The 21043-nt window shown below is 33.0% G+C and overlaps 1 pseudogene; it reads right to left on the bottom strand.

Moving 5' to 3' along the window:
- Nucleotides 1-15963: 15963 nt before the first annotated feature.
- LOC148576339 (uncharacterized) lies at nucleotides 15964-17785 on the bottom strand (annotated as a pseudogene).
- Nucleotides 17786-21043: the final 3258 nt, after the last annotated feature.

Consider the following 21043-nt stretch of genomic DNA (forward strand, 5'->3'; position numbering starts at 1 on the left):
CAACTACAAAATAGCAGCACGATCAAATACACTCTCTTCAACTAATCGCATATCCACTACAAATTGAAATCAACACAGAAGAGCAATCAAAGAGAGAAACAACGAGGTTGCAGAGAGCAAAGATTCAGTTTTTAGTATTTTATCAAATTATACATTTATTCTTTTAAATAATTTTTTAATTATAAAATAGCTTAATCATAGTTAACATAACAACCAATTAAAAAGTGACATGTCATAAAGGATAATTTACACGTTAAAATATAAAAAATAGAATAGAATTTATATATATATATATATATATATATATATATATATATATATATATATATATATATTGTTATAATATTTCCAAAATAGTTTTATTTTTTTTGTATTTATATGTTTTATATTTTTAATTACGTAAACTTGATTAGTTTAGGTCTTACTAATATAAGTAAATATGTAATATGATAGGCATGTTTTTAGAGTTATATTATTTATTTTTTTAAAAAAATTGAAAAAAAATAAAAAAGTTAATATTTTCATGTATTATATATAATATTTTAAATAAATTATATTTTTGAAATATTGTGATGAAAAATTATATTATATAATAATATATTTAATAAAATTAGTTAGTTAATAAATTTTAAATATAATAATCTAATTATTTGTCAAGTAATATAAAATAAAATTTTAATTATTTTATATTTTTATGTTATAGTTTAAAATTTTATTTTAATATGATTTTTTAATATCACAAAAATTTCTTGCATAATAATTAATCTTATTGAATAAAAAATACTCATATTTTTGTATTTATATGTTTTATATTTAATTATTTAAAAATAAAAGATTCTGTTACTATTTAAAGTATTGTGTATTAAAGTATTGTTATTTAAAGCATTTGTTTATGTATTAGGATATTCTGTATTTATTAGAATCCATCAATGCTCTTCTTTTATATTAGCCTTTGATTTTCATCTAATCAAATCTAATGGTCTATATAAATATGGCGCATCCAATAAGCACATAATTGTTGTGCTCGATTTAGACATACCCTATCGGTACCATTTGGTATGCATGCTGCAAATGTTGTAATGATGCATGGTTCTAACTTTTTAAAAAGGTATTGTATGAAGTTTTGAAGAATATTAGATGCAAAAGGGCAACAAAGAGATATAAAAATAGTTCCTATTTTACTCCATGTAGAACGAGAAGTAATATCACATATCCTACCGTACTTAATGTAACTGAGGTAGAATAAAGAGCATCTACAAATTTCTTTGTAGACTTAACCTTAAATTTTTCCTTCAAGTAAATTATAATCCCAACAAAAAAAAAGACACACTAAAACTAATATAAAAAATAAAATAATAGCATGTCCCTGAAATTAAATAAAAAAATAAATAATTAGTAATTAAATCATAAATTTTTTATAATAAACAAATTAAAAATATGTAAATAATAACATGTTAAAGAGTTATATCTAAAAAAATATTTTCATTATATATTTATTAATTTTTTATTTCAAATCATTTTTTTAATAAAATAATTACAAAATTGGAATTGATTTCTTTAATTATTCTAAATATTTTTTTAATATTTTTTAATTTTAAATAAAGAAATACAATTAAAAACATCTTTTTTTAATATAAAAAATTTAATATAATAATTTATACTCAATAAATATTTTTGGATTCTTATTTTTAAGATTTTTAAACAATACATGACCAAACTAATTAACTTAAAATATAAAATAGCAATAATACCAAATAAAAAAGTACTTAAAAGTAAAAAAATTTTAAAATCATAGCCCAAATTCAATATATGATAACAGAAAATTAACAAAAGGTAGGACAACCGACATAAGATGTTGCCACCATGACGGTGGATTTCCACCATTAGCTTCCGTCTGCATTTTCAGGATCTCTATCACTAGCTGTTAAGGAATGACCGGTGGTGATGAGGGGGTTGAGGGTGTTGGGGTTGGCGGTGTCGGATACCACTGGTAAGGACTAACTGGGGGCGACGAGAGGAGGGGGAGGGTGCTGGGGTTGGTGGTGTCGGATCGCACTGGTAAGGATCGACTGCGGGCGACGAAGGGGGTGACGGTGCTGGAATGACTGGTGGCGACGAGGGTGCTGGGATTGGCGATGTCGGATCCCGCTGGTAAGGACTGACTGGTGGCGACAAGGGTACTGGTGGCGATGAGGGGTGATGGTGCTGGGGTTGGCGGTGTCGGATACCACTAGTAAGGATCGACTGCGGGCGACGAGCGGGTGAGGGTGCTGGGGTGGCGGTGTCGGATACCACTGGTAAGGATCGACTGCGGCCGACAAGGGGGGTGAGGGTGCTGAACTGACTAGTGGCGACAAGGGTGCTGAGGATGTTGGGGTTGGCAGTGTCGGATCCCGCTGGTAAGGACTGACTGGTGGCGACGAGGGGACTGGTGGCGACGAGGGTAGCGAGGGTACTGCGGTTGGCGGTGTCGGATACCACTGGAAAGGATCGACTTCGGGCGACGAGGGGGGCGAGGGTACTGGGATTGGCAGTGTCGGATATACTACTGGTAAGGATCGACTGCGGGCGACGAAGGCGATGAGGGTGATGAGGGTGCTGGACTAACTGGTGGCGACGAGGGGGTGAGGGTGCTGGGGTTGGCGGTGTCTTCCGATGGTGGTGGTAGAATGGCGGTGGTGGGGATGGCAAGGGCGGTGGGGTGGCAGTGATAGGGTGGACGTGGCTTCAGCGGTGGTGATGGCGTTGGCGGCGATGGCAGCAAAGACGGCGGTGGTGACGGCTTTGGCGGCAGAAATGACGGTAGCAGCGGATATGACGGCAGCGGCGGTCCTAGTGGCGGCGACGGCAATCCTGGTGGCAGTGGCGGCATCAGGGATGGCGTCAGCGGCGGCGGTGCTGGAGGCAGCAGTGATGGTGGGAGTGGCGGCGACAATGGCGGTAATGGTGGTGGTGGGGTGGGGTGGGGTGGGGTGGGTGGTGGGGAAGTTTCAGCCTTTCCAACATAGTCATAGGTCTGTAAAAAAATAAAGTGAAAAAAAAAAGTATTGGATCAACAATTTTAAAGGTCCAATTTTGAAATAATGTGGAAATTAATTATTGAAGAAAGATTATGGGTCTTATTTTTTTGAACTTTTTGTCTTTTTTGTTGAATTTAAAAGTATTAAGAGACGAGGGTTGATTTTATGGGTTTATTATTGTATATATTGTTGGTCATTTTTATGAAATTATAATTTGTTCTAAATTTAAAAAAAAATTGATCAGAAGTATAAAATTGTAAATTTTTAAAATATACTCACTAAAGTTAGGTAATATTTGCCTGAATTTTGCCTCTTGATCAATCAACTTATTATTGGGAATCCATTTTTCAGTAATTTTTTTTTATAGAACCTTGCATTTGAACCTGGGATTGAGTTTTGCTCTTCCGTAAGTCACACACTTTTTAGGGTGTGTTTGGCAAACGCGTTACAAGAGAAGAAGCACGTTTAGCCTTCTTGAAAGCTTCAATTTTTGGTTTGGCAAATTTTTTATTCATGAACGCAGAAGTGATTTTGCTTTCAAAATCATGGTTTACAAGAAGCTACAATTTTGAGCTTCTGCGTTTCACCAACGGGCTTCTAGCCTTCAATACTCCATCTTTATTTACCTTTTACCAACTTTATCCTTTATGCATGTTATTATATTATTTATGAAATTCTTATTATTTTTGTTTACATGAACTCTCTTTTTTTATTATTTATTATTTTTATTTTTTATTAATTATTTATTTGATATTATACACTTTTATAATTGTAATTTTTTATATTATTTTTATTATCTTTTTATAATATGATTTATTGATTCTATTAGGTAAAGTAAATTAAATAAAAAATTAATTGTAAATAATAATAATAATAATAATAATAATAATAATAATAATAAATTATAGCATACTAAAAATAAGTACTAAGAGTACTAAAAATATACTATATAAAAAATATCATAAATTTTTTTTATTTATTTCAATTACTACCAAGATAAATATTTAATTTTTTTATTATTTTTAGTACTCTCTAAAATTTATATTTTGTTAGTTTTAATTAAAAATATATTTTGCCAATTTTTATATATTATTTTTATTTTAGTGTATAAATATTAATTTTATTATAGAATTAATTAATAAGATCTATTCAATTATCTAAATTAAAATGATAAGATAATATATAAAAATTATTTAGGTTGGTGTCTATTTTAGTAATTTTTTATCTAAAAGTGATTTTGAGTAGTATAATCCAAACAACATTTATTTTACTATAATTCATTTTGATGCAAAGATTGCCAAACATAAATCACTTTAACACAAACTTACTTTTCATCAAAATCAAGTCTGCAAAATCAATTCTATACAAACTTCCGTTTACAAACTGTAATCCAAACACACACTTAATCTTTAATTGTTACGGCAACGTGTGATAGGAAAATTCAGATCTAGAAACGTGCCTTCAAGCTTGGTAAGTTTCAAATTCTCTTTTTTTTTTTAAATTATTTTACAATCAATAATTAGTTTAAATCCTTTGAATTTCAGGCTGTACTATTCAAGGGTGCAATTGGGTTTTCCTCCAGTTAATTTTTATGTACAGATTAACACTGACAGTGGTATTATCTTAAGTTGTAATCAGTTTACTACTATATATGCCAAGTTTTATTTGAACAATATGAATTTTCATTTCTATTTTAATTCATTTTTTTCGTTAACTATGTTTTTATATTTTTATGCTCACATGATGTAATTGTTGTGTATGTAAACTAATTAAATATATTATGAGGAGAAAAAAAATTGTAGAAAAAAAAACTGCTTTCATTTATTATCATTTTACAATATCATTGTACAATTTATAAAATACAATTCAAAGAGGAAGGATAAGACTAGTTAGATATGAAGCTACATAACTATATGTAACAACACTATATGCAACACCTTCCTACAACCGTACTAAATGAGAAATCACCGTAACCTATGATTGTCATGAAAATTACAGCCAAATAAAAACTATCAAAAACACTTATATCCTCTAAAAAATAGGCCATAATTGTTCCGCTACCAACGATTAAGAAGACAATAATAACCGCTGAATAAATTTTTACTTTTTGGACTAACTTATTCTCAACTATCCACTCATTTGGTATGCATGCTTCAAATGTTGTAATGATGTATGGTTCTAACTTTTTAAGAAGGTAATGTATGAAGTTTTGAAGAATATTAGATGTAAAAGGACAATAAAGAGATACAAAAATAGTTCCTATTAACTGAGGTAAAATAAAGAGCATCTACAAATTTCTTTGTAGAGTTAACCTTAAACTTTTCCTTCAAGTAAATTATAATCCTAACCAAAAAAAAAAAAAGATACATTAAAGCTAATATAAAAAATAAAATAATAGCATGTCCCTGGAATTAAATTAAAAAATAAATAATCAGTAATTAAATAATAAACTTTTTATAATAAACAAATTAAAAATATGTAAACAATAACATATTAAAGAGTTATATCTAAAAAAATATTTTAATTATATATTTGTTAATTTTTTATTTTAAATAATTTTTTTTAATACAATAATTACAAAATTAGAATTGATTTCTTTAATTATTTTAAATATTTTTTTAATATACTTTTTTTAATTTTGAATAAAAAAATACAATTAAAAATATCTTTTTTTAATATAAAAAATTTAATATAATGATTCATACTCAATAAATATTTTTGGATTCTTATTTTTAAGATTTTTAAACAATACATGACCAAACTAATTAACTAAAAATATAAAATAGCAATAATACCAAATAAAAAAATACTTAAAAAATAAAAAAATTTCAAAATTATAGCCCAAATTCAATGTATGATATCAGAAAATTAACACACACCTACAGAAAAGGTAGGACAACCGACATAAGATGTTGCCCTATGATGGTGCATTTCCACCATTAGCTTCTGTCTCTGCAGCAGTTTCAGGTTCTCTATCACTGGCTGTTAAGGAATGGCCGGTGGTGATGAGGGGGTTGAGTGTGCTGGGGTTGGCGGTGTCGAATCCTGCTGAGTAAGGATCGACTGCAGGCGACTAGGGAGGTGAGGGTGCTGGGATTGGCGGTGTCGGCTACCACTGGTAAGAATTGACTGCGGGCGACGAGGGGGTGAGGGTGCTGGACTGACTGGGGGTGACGAGGGTGATGAGGGTGCTGGGATCGGCGGTGTCAGATCCCGCTGGTAAGGCTAACTGGTGGCGACGAGGGGGTGAGGGTGCTGGAGTTGGCGGTGTCGGATACCACTGGTAAGGATCGACAGTGGGCGACGAGTGGGTGAGGGTGCTGGGGTTAGCGGTGTCGGATACCACTGGTAAGGATCGACTACGGGCGACGACGAGGGGGGTGATGGGTGAGCGTGCTGGACTGACTGGTGGCGACGAGGGTGCTGCGGGTGCTGGGGTTGGCGGTGTCGGATACAACTGGATCGACTGCGGGCAACGAGGGGGTGAGGGTGCTGGACTGACTAGTGACGACAAGAGCGGTGAGGGTGCTGGGATTGTCGATGTCTAGCGATGGTGGTAGTAGAATGGAGGTGGTGGGGGTGGCAGGGGCAATGGGGGTGGGGGTGGCGGTAATAGAGTTGGACGTAGCTTCGGCAGTGGTAATGGCGTCGGTGGCGATGGCAGCGAAGATGGCGGTGGTGATGCCTTTGGCGGCGGAAATGTCAGCAGCAGCAGAAATAACGACGGCAGTGGAGGGGCTGGCGGCAATGGCGGATGCGGTGATTGTGCGAGTGGCGGCGACGGTGCGGTGGCGTTGATGGTAGTGGTGGGGATGATTCAGCCTCTCCAACATAGTAATAGGCCTATAAAAGAAAATAAAGTGAAAAAAAAAAAGGTATTAGATCAACAATTTCAAAGGGTCAATTCTGAAATAAGGTGGAAATCAATTATTGAAGATAGATTATGGGCCTTATTTTTTTAGACATTTTGCCTTTTTTGTTGAATTTAAAAGTATTAAGAGATGAGGAGTGATTTCATTATTAGGTTCATTATTATTGTATATATTGTTGGTTATTTTTATGAAATTATAATTTGTTCTAAATTTACAAAAAAAGAAAATATTTTGACCAAAAGTATAAAATTGTAAATTTTTAAAATATATTCACTAAAGTTAGGTAATGTTTGCTTGGATTTTGCCTCTTGATCAATCAACTCTTTATTGGAATCTATTTTTCAATAATTTTATTTCTTTTTTTTATAGAACCTTGCATTTGAACCTGTGATTGAGTTTTGCTCTTCGGTGAGTCATACACTCTTTAATCTTTGATTGTTACGGCAACGTGTGATAGGAGAATTCAGATCTAGAAATGTGCCTTCAAGCTTGCTAAGTTTCAACTTTTCTTTTTTTAAATTTATCTTACAATCAATAATTAGTTTAAATCTTTTGAATTTTAGGCTGTACTATTGACGAGTGCTATTGGGTTCTCCTCCAGTTGATTTTTATGTGCAGATTGACACTGACAGTAATGTTTTCTGTGTTAGCTACACCTTTTTCGGTGGTTGTTCCCAAGTAAGAGGTCTCTTATGAATTGTTTTAGTGATATTATCTCAAGTTGTAATCAGTTTACCACTATATACACCAAGTTTTATTTGAACAATACGAATTTTTATTTCTATTTTAATTCATTTTTTCGTTAACTATGTTTTTATATTTTTATGCTCACACGATGTAATTGTTGTGTATGTAAACTAATTAAATATATTATGAGGAGAAAAGAAAAAAGTGTGGAAAAAAACTGCTTTCATTCATTATCATTGTACAATATCGTTGTAAAATTTACAAAATACAATTCAAGGAGGAAGGATAAGACTAGTTACATATGAAGCTACATAATTATATGTAATAATACTAAATGCAATCCAAATTGTTGAAATACACCTTCTTTCAACCGTACTAAATGAGTAATCACCGTAACCTACGGTTGTCATGAAAATTATAGCCAAATAAAAACTATCAAAAACACTTATATCCTCTAAAAAATAGGCCATAATTGTTCCGCTACCAATGACTAAGAAGACAATAACAACAGCTGAACAAACTTTTACTTTTTGGACTAACTTATCCTCAACTATCCACCCATTTGGTATGCATGCTGCAAATATTGTAATGATGCATGGTTCTAACTTTTTAAGAAGGTATTGTATGAAGATTTGAAGAATAATAGATGCAAAAGGACAACAAACAGATACAAAAATAGTTCCTATTTTACTCCATGTAGAATGAGGAGTAATATCTCTTAATGTAACTGAGGTAAAATAAAGAGCATTTATAAATTTCTTTGTAAACTTAACCTTAAACTTTCTCTTCAAATAAATTATAATTCCAACAAAAAAAAACACACTAATACTAATATAAAAAATAAAATAGTAGCATGTTTCTGAAATTAAATAAAAAATAAATAATTAGTAATTAAATCATAAACTTTTTATAATAAACAAATTAAAAATATGTAAACAATAACATGTTAAAGAGTTATATCTAAAAAAATATTTTAATTATATATTTATTAATTTTTTATTTTAAATAATTTTTTTAATAAAATAATTACAAAATTGGAATTGATTTCTTTGATTATTCTAATTTTAATATTCTTTTTTAATTTTGAATAAAGAAATACAATTAAAAATATCTTTTTTTTAATATAAAAAATTTAATATAATGATTCATACTCAATAAATATTTTTGGATTCTTATTTTTAAGATTTTTAAACAATACATGACCAAACTAATTAACTTAAAATATAAAATAACAATAATACCAAATAAAAAAGTACTTGAAAGTAAAAAAACTTTCAAAATCATAGCCCAAATTCAATGTATGATAACAGAAAATTCACATACACCTGCAGAAAAATAGGACAACCGACATAAGATGTTGCCACCATGATGGTGGATTTCCACCGTTAGCTTCCGTCTCTGCAACAGTTTCAAGATCTCTATCACTGGCTGTTAAGGAATGACCAGTGATGATGATGGGGTTGAGGGTACTGGGATTGGCGGTGTCGGATAGCACTGCTACGGACCGACTAGGGGCGACGCAGGGGTGAGGGGGGTTGGCAGTGTCAGATCCCGCAGGTAAGGATCGATTGCAGGCGACGAGGTGGTGTGGGTACTGGACTGACTGGTGGCCACGAGGGTGCTGAGGGTGCTGGGGTTGGCGGTGTCGGATCCCGCAGGTAAGGACTGACTGGTGGCGACGAGGGGACTGGTGACGGCGAAGGGGTGAGGGTGTTGTGGTTGGCAGTGGCAGCGTCGGGGATGGCTTCAGCGGTGGCAGTGCTGGAGGCTGCGGTGTTGGCGGCGGTGGTGGAAGCGGCGGTGATGGTGGGAGTGGCGGCACTGGTGGCGGTGATGGTGGTGGTGGGGTGGTGGGGATGATTCAGCCTCTCCAACATAGTCATAGGCCTGTAAAAAAAATAAAGTGAAAAAAAAAGTATCGGATCAACAATTTTAAAGGTCCAATTCTGAAATAAAGTGGAAATCAATTATTGAAGATGGATTAGGGGCCTTATTTTTTTGGATTTTTTGTCTTTTTTGTTGAATTTAAAAGTATTAAGATATGAGGATTGATTTCATTATTGGGTTCATTATTTTATATATTGTTTGTCATTTTTATGAGATTATAATTTGTTTTAAATTTACAAAAAAAAATTTTGATCAAAAGTATAAAATTATAAATTTTTAAAATATACTCACTAAAGATAGGTAATGTTTGCTTGGATTTTTCCTCTTGATCAATCAAATCCTTATTGAGAATCTATTTTTCAGTAATTTTATTTCTCTTTTTTTTATAGAACCTTGCATTTGAATCTGGGATTGAGTTTTGTTCTTCGGTGGGTCACACACTCTTTAATCTTTGATTGTTACGACAACGTGTGATAGGAGAATTCAGATCTAAAAAGGTGCCTTCAAACTTGCTAAGTTTCAACTTCTCTTTTTTTTTAATTTATTTTACAATCAATAATTAATTTAAATCTTTTGAATTTCAGGCTGTACTATTCAGGAGTGCAATCGGGTTCTCCTCCAGTTGATTTTTATGTTCAGATTGACACTGATAGTGATATTTTTTGTGTTAGCTACACCTTTTTCGGTGGTTGTTCCCAAATAAAAGGTCTCTTATGAATTATTTTAGTGATATTATCTTAAGTTGTAATCAGTTTACTACTATATACATCAAGTTTTATTTGAACAATATGAATTTTCATTTCTATTTTAATTCATTTTTTTCGTTAACTATTTTTTATATTTTTATGCTCACACGATGTAATTGTTGTGTATGTAAACTAATTAAATATATTATGAGGAGAAAAGAAAAAAGTGTGAAAAAAAACTGCTTTTATTCATTATTATTGTACAATATCATTATACAATTTACAAAATACAATTCAAGGAGGAAAGATAAGACTAGTTAGATATGAAATTACATAACTATAACTATATGTAACAACACTAAATGCAATCCAAATTGCTGAAACTCACCTTCTTGCAACCGTGCTAAATGAGTAATCATCGTAACCTACAGTTGTTATGGAAATTACAGCCAAATAAAAACTATCAAAAATACTTATATCCTATAAAAAATAAGCCATAATTGTTCCGCTACCAATGACTAATAAGACCATAACAACGGCTAAACAAACTTTTACTTTTTGGACTAACTTATTCTCAACTATCCACCCATTTAGTATGCATGCTGCAAATATTGTAATGATGCATGGTTCTAACTTTTTAAGAAGGTATTGTATGAAGCTTTGAAAAATATTAGATGTAAAAAGGCAACAAAGAGATACAAAAATAGTTTCTATTTCACTCCACGTAGAATGAGGAGTAATATCCCCATATCCTACTGTAACTGACGTAAAATAAAGAGCATCTATAAATTTCTTTGTAAACTTAACCTTAAACTTCCCCTTCAAGTAAATTATAATCCCAAGAAAAAAAAGACACACTAAAACTAATATAAAAAATAAAATAGTAACATGTGCTTGTGTTTTATTCAAATTTTTGTTCCATTATTAACAACAAATAAATTAACAATTTTCGAATTTTGTTTCACAATCTTAATTCAAGGAGCGGAAACGAATCCTTTTGTGGGTGTCTCAAAGTCTCAATTGTAGTTTCAAAAGTAAAATTAAAGATAAAAAGGAAAACATACAAGGTGCCGGAGGCAAAGTAAAATGCAGAAATTAAAACAAACAGAAAATTAAAAAGAAGATGAAAGAAGAAACATGAACGTAAAAGAGAAAAAGACGTAAAAGTAAAGAAATTTTATTAATAAAAACTGAAAGAAATCAAAGTACAAGTGTTTGAGTTCAGAGGAATTACTTAAGATTTCCAATTTTACTCTGTGATGCCAAGGGGCTGAGAGCGTTTTTTGGGTCTCTAAGTGTTTTCCAAGAAGAATTGAACTGATTACAACGTGTTCCTAAAGCTCTATTTATAGACTAGCCTAATCTCAATGGGCAGTTACTCTTTGTACACCACTTACAGGAAATTTGAATTTCTTGTAGCTGTTCCCGCACTTCTTGCTTGGTGTTAATTTCAAAATTTAAATAAATAACCAACTATCAAATGATCTAATTTAATTTAAAATAGATATAAATATTATATATAGGAACATTACTAAATAACTAATTATTTCTTTTTATAATTTTCTTATAAAAATTATATTTTGTCTAACAAGATGCCCCCAAGATTTCTCACTTGAAGATATGCAATGATTGAAAGTGAGAAAACTTAGTTGTTCATTGACATTTTTTTTTATATTGAGAGTCAATTGACATTTTAGACACTTCTGCTTGACAGATTAAATGCCCACTAGTAATAGACTTAACAGAATTTCTAAGTCTATAAAAATTTTACATTAATAGTTGAACTGTCAATGGGGTCTATTCTTTTGTATAAAATTTTTAAGTGTGTCAAATGATATCTGTTATAATTTCGGTACATTAAATGTGTATCAATTAACCTTTGTTTTGACCTTTAATTTTTCAATTAAGAGTTTTTTTTTTTTACACACACTTTCATTATTTTAATTGACACAATTTTCCTAACTTCAGAAGTAACAAAATCTTAACTTCGTGAAGTCGTTTCTTTCATATGTTAAACTCCAAGTGTCAATTAAATTTGATAAAATTTCTAATCCTGTAAAATCTCCACACTAACATTCTAATAGTTTTGACTCCAAGCGCTAAGAGACTCAACAGAATTTCTAAGTCAATTAGGCTTTTGTATTTATGAAGTATATACCCAAATGTCAATGAGAGATTATTTTTGTCCAAGATCTTAAACTTGATGTTTTGGACACATATTTGTCTCATAAGCTTAATGCTTTACAGTTTACACTGTCAGTAGACTTTGCAATTCAAAAAAATCACAAGGATATGTTAGCTTTTACAAACTGAATTGCAAATATTAATTAGCTCTTTACTTTTTCCTTTGACACTTCAACTGGATATTTTTGTATCCTTAAACATGTGGAATGTTTATCTCATGTATGTCTGGCTTATATACTTTTAAATATTTTCCATTTATTGAAGGAATTCTTCTTCCTGATCCGATTTCAATAATCTTATAGGCATTTCCAGGGTAAACTTTGTCAACTACATAAGGTCCTTCCCAAGTTGGAGACCACTTACCATAAGTTTTCGACTTTCTTTCTATAGGCAAGATTGTTTTCCACACTAAATCTCCAACTGCAAATGTCTTTGCTTTAACACGGCGGTTGTATGATTTTGACATAATCTCCTTTTGTCGGATCACCCGCTCTAAAGCTCTTAACCTTTCGTCATCTAGTTCATTAAGCTCGTCATACAAAGAATTCCAATAATCCACTACTGGTATCTCATCTTGTCTAGCCACCCTTATACTTTGCAGATTAATATCAATTGGCAACACTGCATCATGACTGTAAACTAACTTATACGGGGTGGTTCTAGTAGATCCTCTTGGAGAATTTCGGTAAACCCAAAGAACTTGACTGAGAGTTTGGTGCCAATTTCTTGGCTGCCTTCCAATGTATTTTTTAATTAATGCAATCAGAATTTTATTCGCTGCCTCCACTTGTCCATTGACTTGGGCATAATATGGTGTAGAGGAAAGCATTTTTATATCCCTAGATTTGGCATATTCCATGACCTTTTTCCCAATAAACATGGTTCCTTGATCAGTGGTAATAGACTGAGGAATTCCAAACCTATGCACAATATGCTCCTCAATAAAATCTATTATTTCATTGTGAGTCACCTCCCTTAGAGAGATAGCCTCTACCCATTTAGAGAAATAATCCACACCAACTAAAATGAACTTATGACCTTTAGAAGACGGTGGGTGAATCTGTCCAATAAGATCTAGAGCCCAACCTCTAAATGGTCATGGCTTAATTATAACATGCAGTTCTGACGCTGGAATATGTTGAAGGCTTCCATGTTTTTGGCATTCTTCACAGGACCTGGCATAGTTTATACAATCTCTTTGAATAGTTGGCCAATATAATCTTCTCCTATTTATCACCTATTTCATTTTTTCCCTGATTGATGGGCGCCACAAATTCCCTCATGCACTTCAGCAAGAGCCAAGTACGCTTCTTTTTCTCCCAAACATGTCAAGAGGTTCCCATCAACAGATTTCTTAAACAAGACATTACTTATTAGAACATAACTTTGAGCCCTATATTTAAGTTTTCTATCAACACTAAGACTTGGATTTTTTAAATATTCTACAATTGGTACTCTCCAATCTTCTGGGTCTAGTTTTTCTAATGATAACACTTCTCTTTCTCTCAAAGGCATAAATATGTCTTTTATCCTTACCAATTTTTCTAGTGTTGAGGGCTTGATCTTATATCTTGAAGCAATTTGAGCTAATTCATTTGCTTCTTGGTTTAACTCCCTTGGAACATGCCTTACAATGATATTATCAAATTTACTCAACAACTATGTAGCCACATTGAAATACTTTCTCAAATTTTCACTAACACACCTATATTCGAGTGATACTTGACGGACTACAAGCTGTGAATCCCCAAAAATTTCTATATTTTTAACTCCTCTTTCTAATAATAATTCCAGTCCCATTATTAATGCTTCATACTCTGCCTCATTGTTGGAACATGAATAATTCAATTCAAAGAGGAATTTACTTGGCTCACCACTTGGAGAAATAATTAAAATTCCTATACCAACACCACCCTTATGGCATGAACCGTCAAAATACAATTTCCAAGGCACCAAACCAATGAAACTCAGTGAATTCTCATCAATGTCAATACAAGGGTGATCAACCGAGAAATCAGCTAGAACTTGACCCTTAACCGCTCTTGCAGGAACAAAATGCAAAGAAAATTCCGTTAAGGCTAGCATCCATTTTTCTAGTCTACCATGCAATATTGGAGAAGACAACATATATTTAAGAACATCAAACTTAGAAATTACATAAACATTCCTAGGAATTAGATAGTACTTAAGTTTTAAACAGGAAAAATATAAAGCTAAACAAAGTTTCTCAATTGGAGAATAACGGCTCTCAACATCATTTAGCACTCGACTTAGATAATAAATCACTCTCTCGTTGCTATTCTCATCTTCTTGAGTCAGCATTCCACCAATTGTTACTTCAGAAGCTGACACATAAAGTTTTAGAGGTGCTCCATGCCTTGGAGGTGTCATAATAGGAGGATTAGTCAAATATTGCTTGATGTTGTCAAAAGCTTCTTGATGCTCTGTTTTCCATTGGAACTCTTCCTCTTTTTTCAACTTGATCAGAGGCGCAAAAACCTTGGTTTTTCCTGACAGATTGGAAATGAACCTTCTGAGGTAATTGACCTTCCCTAAAAATGCTTGCAGTTGCTTTTTGTTAGCTGGAGGAAGAGCCTCTAAGATAGCCTTTGCCTTATTTTTGTCAATTTCAATCCCTTTTTTCTGCACCAAGAAACCAAGAAAATTTCCTGCACTCACACCAAAGGCACATTTTAAGGGATTCATTTTTAATTTATGCTTTCTCATTCTTTCAAATGCTTTCTTTAAATTTTCTAAATGCTCTTTTTTAGCATTTGATTTGACAACCACATCATCAACATAAATTTCCATAAAATTTCCAATAAAATCATGAAAAATTTTATTCATCGCCCTTTGATAAGTTGCACCAGCATTTTTTAACCCAAATGGCATCACAACCCATTCAAAAGTTCCTAAAGCACCTGGACACCTAAATGCTGTTTTTGACACATCTTTCTCAGCTATGTATATTTGATTATAACCTGAATATCCATCCATAAAACTTAATATTTCATGACCAGCAGTAGAATCTATCAACATATCAGCTATAGGCATTGGATATTCATCTTTTGGTGTTGCAGAATTTAAATCTCTAAAATCAATGCAAACCCTTAATTTTCCATTCTTTTTCATGACAGGGATAATATTAGAAATCCAATTGACATACCTTGCTGTTCTTATAAACTTAGCCTTAAGAAGTCTTTCAATCTCTTCTTTAATCTTCTGCACGACTTCAGGGGCAAATCTCCTTGGTGGCTGCTTGACAGGTTTAACGTTGGCTTTCAATGGCAATTGATGTTTTACCAATTCACGACTCAAGCCTGGCATCTCTGCATAATCCCATGCAAAACAGTCGCAATATTCCTTCAAAATCTCCACCATTTCTTTTTTGAAATTATCAGGCAGCATCTTGTTCACATATGTTGGTCTAGGATAATCACTGTTACCAATATCTACTTCCTCCAAAGGATCCTGCACTTCAACCTTTTTTACAGTGTCAGTATTATTATTTTTTTCAAAACCTAAAGGACCATCATCATATATACAATCATAAGGTACACTGTCAATGCACCCTTCTCTGTCTGCCATATAGGCTGACAGCCGAGCCAGTTGGCTCGTCAAGCTCATCTAAGTTTCTTCTGAGGCTGCATCCGCCCCGGCCTTAGGGACCAAAATAAAACCATTCATATCTATTTTGCACATCTCAATATTTTCAGGATTAAATGCATTGGTGTCAACGGTCAGCGGCTTGACTCCAGGATTATACATCCTGAACTCCACATGCATCTCATCGTAGTAACAAGTACTATTGTCAGCAAGAACTTCTTCCACTCCTCCATCTTCATTCCAGAAAACCAATTTTTGATATAAAGTTGATGGAATAGCACCCATTCTATGAATCCAATCACGTCTCAAAAGCAAGTTAAAACCAGCCTTTGAAGAAACCACAACAAATAGAGTTAGCCTATTGACAGAACCAACCTCAATTGACAGTAGAACCACACCTCTAACAGAAGAAGTCTTTCCGTTAAAATCTGTCACCCCAATGCTACTTTTAATCAGATCTTTTTCAGTCTTTCCAAGCCTTCCCATCATTCTTTCAGGCATGAGATTAACAGCAGCTCCCCCGTCAACCAAAATCTTATTGACTATCCTTCCGTCAACACGAGCCTTAATATGCAGTGGATGCAAGTGTTCCTTATCATTTTCAGTAGGCTTCTCAAATAATCTTCCACCACACATATTGTCGTCTAGCAATAAACATTCGCTTCCAGGAAAGACATCATAACAATCATCTTTTAATGACTCTACTTCCTGGACTTGACTATACTCCTCAGGCAGTATTGACACCATAGCTATAGGTTGCTTAACACCAAATATTGCTTCTAAGCTGTCATCAAAACCAGTGTCAAAATTATCAGTAATTAAATCTTCATCCTTTTCTCCCTTATTTTTAACCATCACCCTCTTCCCAGCAAGATTCTTCTTGACATTTTTATTGCATTTAGGGTGATTAGAAGAATTGCCTGTTTCTACAGACTTGGCCATGGTTGAAAAATGAGGAAAATCTACTCCGTGTCCCTTGTATGGATCCAAAGGAACATACTCAGGCATATTCTCTTTCTGCTCAAAAGTTGTAAAAGGAGAATATTTGAAAATGTTTTGACAATTTGGCCAAGGAGAATAATTAGGAACCTGCTGCATGTTAGGACTATAACAAGAATAAATTGGCTTTGAGGGAATAGGCGTATTTTTTGGAATATATATACTACCTCCGTCTTGTGCATGATTCATGTTCCATAACTGAGACTCATAGTACCTGGGCTTGAAAGGTCTAGGCTTCACCCATTTGTTTTTTTCCTCTTGCAAAAGCAGTAGGTTGATTCTGCACATTTCTCACATTCTGGACCCATTTATCGTTTGAGATTTTGGTGGGAGGAACTCTTGTCTTTTGAGAAAATCCATCAGGTCTTCCATCAATCATGACCACAGTCTTCATCTTCTGGTTGACAGGTTGTACTCCAGTGTTGTTGACGCACTTGTTCAAAGGAGTTTAACCGTCCAACTTTTGTTTTCCCTCGGCTATCTTCCGCTTTAGCTCGTTAGTTTCATTTTCTTTTTCAGCAATCTTCTTTCTCAACTCAGCCTTTTCTTTCTCTTCAACTTTGTACTTTTCAAACTCTTTTGCAGCTTCCTTGTCAAAAACAGCATTGCACTTTGGGCACATGGCAATGGTGCTGTCAGATTCTTTAATTCTCAACAAAAAATCTAACAAATCCTCACCAGGACGAGGATAAACTGGCTTCTTATCTTGTTCAAAGACTCTCAGGTCTTTATTTTCATTTTTAGCACTAACCATCGTGGCATCAACTTTTACCATGTTGATTGACAAATCGAATGGCTCAACATAATTTGAGTCAGCAGCAAATGGTTCAGTGTCCACCTTCATAGTAGTTTTATCCTCAAACTTCAGTCTTCCCTCCTCAATTGCTTTTTGTATAAAATCTCTGAAACGGACGCAATTGTTAGTGGTATGCAAAAATACTTGATGAAACTTACAAAATTTCTTATTCTTTATTTCATCAGTTGTAGGCATCTTTTTTCCTTCAGGTAAAATAAGCTGCTTATCTTTTAATAAAACTTCAAATATTTGATCTGCCTTAGAAATATCAAAAGAATAAGTCTTATTTTCAACTTTAGAATAAGAAGAAACTTTTTCCTTTCCTTTAATAGGCTTCAAAGATTTGCACACATAAGGAGGACCCCCACGTAATTCAGCAATATAAATCTCTTTTTCATCTGAATCACTACTATCGGAAAAATAATCAACATATGCAACCTTTTTTGAACCCCTTTTAAAATTTTCTTTTTCTTTCTTAATTTGTTCTATCTGTCTTACTCTCTCAGCTAATTGGGAAAGATCTAAAGTATGTTGATTAACAAGTTTCTTCCTAACTCCGAATTCTAGCCCATTAGTAGCCATTTTGATAACTTCAGATTCTGGAATCGGAGTAAAACATTTATTCCTCATGTTTCTAAACCGCGCCAAATAGGTATCAATGGATTCTCCTTCTGCACATTTGACAGAGAATAAATCCGTAAGACTAACTTTCAATTCACCTCGGAAAAACTGATCATGAAAATTTCTCTCTAACTGTGCCCAAGAATGAATAGAATTTGGTCTCAAGTTAGAGAACCATGTAAATGCATTTTTTGTCAAAGAAGAAGGAAAGTATCTCATCTTGAGATATTCATTAGAAGCTGCTTCCCCAATTTCAACAGTATATCGAGCAATATGCTCTACTGTAAATTCATTTTCTTCTCCAGAAAATTTTGTAAGGGATTTTGGAATTTTCCAACCCCTTGGGAGCTCTGCTTGTTGGACACACTCAGGAAAAGCAGACACAAAATATGGCCTATTCAAGCAACCAACATTAAATCCCAAACGGTTTAAAACTTGTTCAACATTTCTTGCTAGATTATAATGCCCCCCTAAGTTATTTTGTCTAAGTCTTTCTAACATATCATCAGCATTTTGACCATGTCTAGGCATATGAACATCATAATTAGGAATTGCTCCACCGTTCTGATTGACATTATCAAATCTTAAACCCAAGTTATCATTTTCTTCTAAATTTACCACAGTAGCAATCCTATTGACTTACCTATTTAATTGTTCAATTCTAGTGCTTGTGTTTTCTAGAAGAGGATTTAAAACTGTCACCATTTGATGAGTTAACATGTTTACTAGATCATGGTGGCTTTCATCCATCTGTTGCCTAATATTTGCTAAAGATCCCACAGTTTGACTAGGTTGATTAACAGGCATTGCTCTTGACATGTCAGAAAATACAGGTCTGGAATTTTCTACCCTAGTGACAGTGGACGTAGTAGAATTAGATGCACTGTTATTTCCTGTATTAATAACATGTGAAAAATTTTGTTGTGATACGTGTGAACCTGACACCCTAGAAACAGGTACATTTGACATGCCATATGGATTTTGATAAAGAGGATTTTGAAAAGTTGAGTAGAGAGGCACAGGCAATCCTTGTGTCACCATAGAGGGGACATACCCCGGTGGCAAGCCATATGGCGGCCACCCCATGGTATTTATGTGAGTTACATTTAACCCTGTATGGGCATGGCCAACGCCATCATGCCTCACTGACATCAAGGTAGGCTCTGCATTTGAAATCACAGGAGAATTCCCGGATTCATTTCCTCTAATCTCATCACTAGAAGTAGAAGAAGATGCTGCAGAAGTATTTGACATGTCAACTGACGCTGATTTTCTTGGCTCTGGACGCACGAATTTACCACTGCGCAACCACATGCAAATTCAAAACTCTTGATTTTTCTTTTGACAAACTACAATCTATTGACAAGGTCCCACCGGGCGTGCCAATTTGTTTTACTCAAATTTTTGTTCCATTGTTAACAACAAATAAATCAACAATTTTCGAGTTTTGTTTCACAATCTTAATTCAAGGAGTGGAAACGACTCCTTTTGTGGGTGTCTCAAAGTCTCAATTGTAGTTTCGAAAGTAAAATTAAAGATAAAAAGAAAAACATACAAGGTGCCGGAGGCAAAGTAAAATGCAGAAATTAAAACAAACAGGAAATTAAAAAGAAGATGAAAGAAGAAACATGAACGTAAAAGAGAAAAAGACGTCAAAGTAAAGAAATTTTATTAATAAAAACTGAAAGAAAGCAAAGTACAAGTGTTTGAGTTCAGAGGAATTACTTAAGATTCCCAATTTTACTCTGTGATGCCAAGGGGCTGAGAGCGTTTTTTGGGTCTCTAAGTATTTTCCAAGAAGAACTGAACTGATTACAACGTGTTCCTAAAGCTCTATTTATAGACTAGCCTAATCTCAATGGGCAGTTACTATTTGTACACCACTTGCAGGAAATTTGATTTTTTTGTAGCTGTTCCCGCACTTCTTGCTTGCTGTTAATTTCAAAATTTAAATAAATAACCAACTATCAAATGATCTAATTTAATTTAAAATAGATATAAATATTATATATAGGAACATTACCAAATAACTAATTATTTCTTTTTATAATTTTCTTATAAAAATTATATTTTGTCTAACACCTTGAAATTAAATAAAAAATAAATAATTAGTAATTAAATCATAAACTTTTTATAATAAAAATATTAAAAATATGTAAACAATAACATGTTAAAGAGTTATATCTAAAAAAATATTTTAATTATATATTTATTAATTTTTTATTTTTAATAATTTTTTTGATAAAATAATTATAAAATTGGAATTGATTTCTTTGATTATTCTAATTTTAATATTCTTTTTTAATTTTGAATAAAGAAATACAATTAAATACATCTGTTTTTTAATATAAAAAGATTTAATATAATAATTCATACTCAATAAATATTTTTGGATTCTTATTTTTAAGGTTTTTAAACAATACATTACCAAACTAATTAACTTAAAATATAAAATAGCAATAATATCAAATAAAAAAGTACTTAAAAGTAAAAAAATTTCAAAATTATAACCTAAATTCAATGTATGATTACAAAAAATTCACACACGCACCTGCATAAAAGGTAGCATAATCGACATAAGATGTTGCCACCATGATGGTAAGGACCGACTGGGGGCGACCGGCGGGGGGAGGGGTTGGCGGTGTCGGATTTTCACTGGTAAGGATCGACTACAGGCGACCAGGG

The sequence above is a fragment of the Arachis ipaensis genome, chromosome B1 (genome assembly GCF_059453495.1).
Source record: "Arachis ipaensis isolate K30076 ecotype BB chromosome B1, ASM5945349v1, whole genome shotgun sequence".
In the NCBI taxonomy this organism is placed as follows: domain Eukaryota; kingdom Viridiplantae; phylum Streptophyta; class Magnoliopsida; order Fabales; family Fabaceae; genus Arachis; species Arachis ipaensis.